The sequence below is a fragment of the Macrotis lagotis genome, chromosome 5 (assembly GCF_037893015.1).
Source record: "Macrotis lagotis isolate mMagLag1 chromosome 5, bilby.v1.9.chrom.fasta, whole genome shotgun sequence".
Classification (NCBI taxonomy): domain Eukaryota; kingdom Metazoa; phylum Chordata; class Mammalia; order Peramelemorphia; family Peramelidae; genus Macrotis; species Macrotis lagotis.
Genome location: NC_133662.1, coordinates 18,063,739 through 18,070,824, shown reverse-complemented (window position 1 = coordinate 18,070,824; position 7,086 = coordinate 18,063,739). Strand labels below are relative to the sequence as shown.

The following is a 7,086-nucleotide window of genomic DNA, read 5'->3' as shown; positions in this document are numbered from 1 at the left end:
CCCAGAATATAGCACCCGCCTAACTAATGTTATTTCGATGAAGTCCTCTGCTTTAAAATAATTGAACAAGATAAAAAAATTGATTGAGATTCATAAACTATGATTTTGAGTGAATGTGGATGACTGAATGATTCTAGAACCCCACATGTGAAAGGGGTGTGCCCTTACTTAATATTACATATGTTCTTGGGTCCCTCCTATTTCTAACATTCTATGATCTAAGTGTGTTAGTGCCTCCTACAAGAAGGCTGAGTCAAAAACATGACCAGACAAAGGGTGGGGTACTGAATGGTTTGTCTAAAAGAGAAGGAAATGAGGTCATCTAGGGCAGCTGGAGGGCTCAGAAGAAGCTGAGGAGGATGATCTCAGGTCTAATCCAAAGGTTAGAATGATGAGGGGTAGGGAGGGGCAAACATTGGCAGCAACAGGTGGGGGGGGGGCAGCTGGGATGGTTGAAGGAGGTTTTAAACTCTGTTTCTAAGTCTCTTCCCTACTGTGGCAGCATCCTAACCTTTTAGTTGCTCTGAAAATCCCTTTCTTCTCTCCCCAGTTAGTCATAGGATTTGGGGTTAGAAGCAGGGGTACACTGGAGCCAGCTCAAACTGGCTCCAGAGAGACAATTGCATTTGCATTCCAGAAATAGATAAACACTACAAATCAAGGTTTAATTAATGTGTCATTGCTTGTCTAGATTTAAGAAATGATAGCGAAAATATAATGCATATTTAAACTTAAAAGTGAATCATGCATATATTCATCTATCTAATCTATTTACCTACCTACCTACCTACCTACCTACCTACCTACTTATCTACCTGTCTTGTCTATCTATCTATCTATCTATCTATCTATCTATCTATCTATCTATCTATCATCTATCTATCTATCTATCTATCTATCTATCTATCTATCCATCTATCTACTTACCTACCTATCTACTTACCTTTCTGGTGATTAGTAGATCAGTCTAACTGTTTATCTGTCTAAATACAGCACACCTATGGGGATGTGACCTATTTCCAATCTCCTTATTTTTCATAGGAGGAAATTGACTTCTCTGCTGTCACAGAGGAAGAACAGGAATGAAAATCCAGTTCATCTGATTTCAGTGTTCCTTTAGGGTGGACAATAAAGGTGACAGCATTATTTATTTAAGGAAATAATTTTCTTAATGTAAGTAGGTCTAGTAATCCTGAGTACTTAAATTGCAATATATTCCCTTCTCAGCTAAGCTTCTTGAAAAAATCATTTGCAATCCATGCCTTGACTTGCTCCCCAGTCTTAGCACTAAGGATTTTTCATGTTCCTCCTCTGTCTTCCATAGACCTCAATTAAAAAAAAAGAATATGCATTTTAGTGTATGCTACACCATTACTAGAAAACATTTCATGTGCTACCCACACAGGATCCATCCCCAAACTGCACCTCACCCCCACCCTCATGCCTCAACCACTATCACCAAGAGGCTATCATTTGCACCTTTGAACTATCACTGGTCATGGACATCACTCAAGTCTGTGTTTTTAAAGAATTGTTAGTATTTGATATAATTGTGTCACCTGCAATACTAGTCATAATAATCTTATTCTATCCTTGCCCTTTTACCTTCTCCCAACCCATCAAATCTAGATCTAGGCAATAGTTAATGGATTCTTTTGGTTTTTCACCTTGCCCAAAGCCACTATGTTAAGAAGAGAGATGAGGGGCAAGCAGGATAGTTTTAGGGAAGAAAAAGTGTGAACAGGAGGCTAGAGCCCAAGCCTTTTGAGTAGCTTTTTGGGCCCCTCTTCATTTTTTGTTTTTGATGATCTCATCAGCTTTCTAAGTTAAATCATCATTTCTATATAGTTGACTCCCAGATCTATATATGTAATCTGAGTAACTATCCTCTTTGGATGTTGAGGAAACTATGGTTGGCTCTTCTGACCTTTGAAGAACCAGGTCCTAATTAGACTCATTAACTTAAAATCAGTAAAGAATAAAAACAAGAGATAAAAGAAACAGAGGTGACCATGTATTCACAGTGCCATGGTAGCCTAAGGTTCTTCCCCTGTCTGGAGGCCCATAGCAGTTTTTGCCTTGTGTACCACTAGGGTTAGGCCACCAACTACCTATAAGCATTTAAAATTGTATGCCCCATGAACATCTCAAAAAAAAAATCTATAGGGGCAGCTAGGTGGCACAGTGGATAGAGCACTGGCCTTGGAGTCAGGAGTACCTGACTTCAAATCCAGCCTCAGACACTTAATAATTATCTAGCCGTGTGGCCTTGGGCAAGCCACTTAACCCTTAACCCTTAAGCCTTGCAAAAAAAAAAAACAAACTAAAAAAAACCCAAATTTATGAAATTGAACTCAAGGGGCGGCTAGGTGGCCCAGTGGATAGAGTACCTGCCCTGGAGTCGGAAGTACCTGAGTTCAAATCGGACCTTAGACACTTAATAATTACCTAGCTGTGTGGCCTTGGGCAAGTTACTTAACCCCATTTGCCTTGCAAAAACATAAAAAAAAAATTGAACTCATTATGCTTTCTCTAAACTTAGTTCTCTTTCAAACTTCTCTATTACTGTCAAGGACACCTCTATCTTCTTCTAACCAGGTTCACAACCTCATTGCTATTTTTTGACTCCTTTTTTTCATAAGTCCCTTATCTCCAATTGGTTGCCAAATTATCTCCACATCTTAAGTGTATATTTTCCCCTTTCCAATAAATCAACCAAAACCTTAGTTCAGACCTTCACAATTAGACCAGAGATATCAGACCAGTTGGCCACATATAGCCTGCAAAACTCCCCATGTATGATCAAAGTCAGATTAAAATATAATTGGGGATATTTAACAAAATAAATAAAAATATAACAGAACATTGATAATGTTAATATATTACTTTCTAAATCAATATGCAATCCACAGAGATCTTTATATATGGTTTAGTGGTTGATGTTTCTATTTGAGTTTGACCTAGACTATTAGAATAGCCCAAATTTCTTTTTACTCTAAACCATCCCCACCTAAGCTGACAATGATTTTCCTAAAATTTATTATTATCTTGCCGTGTCACTTCCTACTCAAAAAATTCTAGTAGTTCCCTCTTACTTTAAGGTCCAAAAATATGGATATTTAATTGCCAAATACCAAAAATTTTGATATTTAAAACTCTTTAAAAGTCTTTCCCTTCCTATCTTTCCTTTCTTACACATTATCTCCCCTCCTTATACTCAGTGGTCCATCATATTGAGTTATTTTCTCTCCTTGCATATCATGCTCCATCTCCTATCTTGTCATCTCTGACTCTTAGAATCCTTGACTTTCTTTGAGAATCAATGTGAGCTTTACTTTCAAAAAAGCAGGGTTTTTGCAATCCTTTCCAATGGCTAATGTATTCCTTTCCAATATTACCGTATAAATACTTAGCAAGTATTACGTTATATTGAAATTTGTGTGAGTAAGGGGTTTCCTCTATTGGTTTTTACAAGGCAGTGGGATTAAGTGACTTGCCCAATATCATACAGCTAAATTTATTAAGTGTCTGAGGCCAAATTTGAACTCAGGTCTTCCTGACTCCAGGGCCAGTGGTCTATCTGTCCCTGGATTTCCTCTTTTGAAAGGCAAGGTTTTTTTGGCCAGAGGAATGATTTCATTTTTGTATTTTATACTTAGAAATTAACATGGGGCACTATCTGCCTGGCAAATTATTAAATAAATGTGTGCTGATTGCTATATTCTTGCTCAAAACAACAACAGCAACAAGAGGGAATGACCTGTTTTTTTAGCACAGATGATTATCACAGTGGGATCACAGGATTTCAGGCTGGAAGTCACCTTAGATATCATCAAGTGAAACTTCCTCATTTTACAGGAAGAGAAAACTGGGCCTAGAGTGGTGAAATGACAGCTTTTCAGACCTTTCTACTTTTATCTTTCATCTGACTTATCTAAGGCTACAGGTTGTAAATTGCAAGATCTGGATTTAAACCTTTGTAATCTGATTTCAAATCCAGTGTCCTTTCCTAAGAAGCAAGTTCGAAAGGCACTGTGTGTAGATTCCTGTGAAGAGAGTGGAATACAGTACCTTGCAAAGGGTTTATACACAGTGCTTGCTCAGTAAATATTTGATGAATAAGTATGGAGTTGTTATATGGGGGTGGATGAGGAGAAGGGAGATGAGGCTCATGAAATAGGACAAATCAAGCCTTGGGTGGCAGTCGAGGAGGAGAAGAGTGAGATGAAGTTTACTCCTCAGGAGAAATAACAATTCTATCTTGTAGTTATTGTGTATTAGTCAGTCAATAAACTTTTATTAAGCACCTACTATATACTGGGAACTATATTAATTACTGTACTGGGGCAGAGGTAAAGGCAGTCTAGGCCCTCAAGGAGCTCAATGGAGAAGTCAACAAACAAATGCATATGTATAAAGAGCCCATATACAGGATAAAGAGAACAAGCATTAAAAGAGGGAGGGCATTAGATTCAAGAGGGGATAAAGACTTTCTAGAGAAGACAGGACTGGTGTCCTTTTCACATTAATGTTCTTCTTGTGATGCTATATAATGGTGAATCACAGAATATCACATTGTTTGAAGAATTAAAGTTGGGAATGACTCATGGGGCAAGGAAAGCTAGCTGCTTGGGAGTCATGCAGCCTGTTACCAATGAAGAAATGTACAGAGATGTTAATACCAGAAAAGGAGGCAGACTAGTCATGTAGTGAAAAAAAGGAGCAACCTTTGGACATTCCACATGTTCCATTGGTATTCCTCCAATATTTAAATAGCTAGAGGAAGGACTCTAGCAAGTTGGGTGACTCCCCTGTGGAAGTAACAAAAGGATATGGACAAGAGTCTGGAAGATGGGCTGGGATCACAGATACTTTGAAGAATCAAAGATGATAATGATCTGATTCTGGGAAGTTACTCCCCTATAACAATCATCTGAGAGATGAGTCAAACAAAAAATCTACAGTTGTGGTTAGAACTGGTAACTTGAGAAAGGAAAAGTTAAGATTCATAATTATTGACTCAAACACTTCACAATGATTTCTGAAAGCAAGAAACTTTATGAGTTGCCTCTTAGACATAAGCCTGATTTCATATTTCTTGGTGGAAAGCATCACACTTCTATTCCTAGAGAATTTCAAACATTTGTATATGCCAATCATGTATTTATTTACTTTACAATGAGCATTCAGATGTATCACCAAAAAATATAAACATATGTATCACAAAACACTCTAAACATATGAAAAAGGAAGGATCAAAATGGGTGTTTCAAAAAGCCAAGACAATGTAAAGAGAAATATTATTGTTTTGATAATTATCAAATAAGTTCCATAACACATACACTTTTTGTTGTTGATTATTGTAAAGTCTTTTGCTAGTTTGACACTTATGGCTTTGTAGAATCAGACTATTGAGTATTTGATATCCACATGGAAAACTATTCTTTTTAAAACATGCCCCAAGCACAATAATGTCAAGAATAATTCATTTTATAAATAGAATTTTTCAGGGAGACAGTTTAAACCTGTTATGCTTATTAAAAGAATACAGCAGGGAAGGTTAGAACTATGCCTGCTCAGAAAAACTGCTGGAACAATGATGAATTTACTCCATTCTCTGCTTCTCCCATCTGTTTTATTACTACACACATTGGGCAGCATTGTTTATTACTAAATATTTCACTCTTCTAAATTTGCTTCCTAGTTATATTTTTAATGATGGTTTTTCTAGATATAGATAAGATCATTTTATTGTGTTCTTTATTAGTGTTTTTGACATAAGGATTGTGGATGGAGGATGGGGGAGAAGGTTGCCTAGAATCTAATTGGCTGGGAAATCTCATTTCTAACCTGATGGTCAAAGATCACCTGGGGGTTCAGAGCTTTATGTTAATATTTTGTTAATATTATGGATTTTTAAACTTTCTAAGTGCAGCAAATAGACAGTACTTTGAACCAGGACCCAATTGACACCCTCATACGCTAATCTTTTTATCTTCCAGATCACAGGTTGCTTTGAAAACAGAGACTTTAGACTTCCTTCTCCCATTCTGCTCCCTCTCTCCCTCTCCCCCTCTCATGCTCACCAAAGAAAGGTAGGTAGAGGGAGTAGGGTGGGCACCTCATAAGAAAATTATACCCTAAGCCAGTTCCAGTGGATGGAGATAGGTATGGTCAGGAAGAATCTGTTCCACCCCCCCCCACAGAGGTGGGGGAAAAGTGCTACCCAGAGAAACCACCCTCCACAGTGACTAGGTTATACACAGAGGAGGAAACAAATCTGAAGAGGGAAGCATCTTACTTAAGGTCACATAGTAACAAAGCCAGGGTTAGACTAGAAGCCTGGTGAATCCAAATCTCATTACTTTCCTCACTATACCACTTTGTTGAATGAATATCATTTTTTTTAGGTTTTTTTTTTTTTGCAAGGCAATGGGGTTAAGTGTCTTGCCCAAGGCCACACAGCTAGGTAATTATTAAATGTCTGAGACCAGATTTGAACTCAGGTACTCCTGACTCCAGGGCTGACGCTCTATCCACTGGGCCACCTAGCTGCCCCGAATGAATATCATTAAAGAGGGATATTGTCTTACATATCACTCTCTGGAAATAAAAAAAGAAGAAATGTGTCAGAGAAAGGACCATATTTTTAAAAAAAGAACCACTTCCTATCCACAATTTATTCTTTACTTTTGGGAGAGAAAAAAAGGTGTCTCTGAATGAAGGTCATTTTGGCAAACTGACACAACTTGCTGTTCAAGGAGAACAGGAGCAGTCAAATATTCATTCCTCTTTTCAACAAACTTTTTTTAAGCACCTCCTATGCAGGTTCCTCTATTAGGTGCTAAGAAGGATACAAAAGTAAATAAGACTTATCCATCATTTAAGAGCCAACATTAAATCTGAGTTTAGCATTATAAATATTATAATAAATACTGACTAGATGACTAGTCCCAATTCAAATTCTCCAGTTCTAAATCTAATACTTTCCATACTATATCACCTTGTGCCAGGCATATACTTGAGGGAAGTTCTATCTTGAATGGTGGGTGCATTGGATAGAGCATTGACTTTGGAGTCAGGAGG

The 7,086-nt window shown here is 37.6% G+C and overlaps 1 long non-coding RNA gene across 2 annotated transcripts in view; it reads left to right on the top strand.

The window, feature by feature from the left end:
- The first annotated feature begins 221 nt into the window (after positions 1-221).
- Positions 222-7,086, top strand: part of LOC141489629 (uncharacterized) — a 31,091-nt gene continuing 24,226 nt past the window's right edge. For both annotated transcript variants that reach the window (XR_012468955.1, XR_012468956.1), the window contains exons 1-3: positions 222-382; positions 1,042-1,134; positions 6,003-6,095. This is a non-coding gene — a long non-coding RNA (uncharacterized LOC141489629). The remainder of the gene's footprint in view (positions 383-1,041; positions 1,135-6,002; positions 6,096-7,086) is intronic.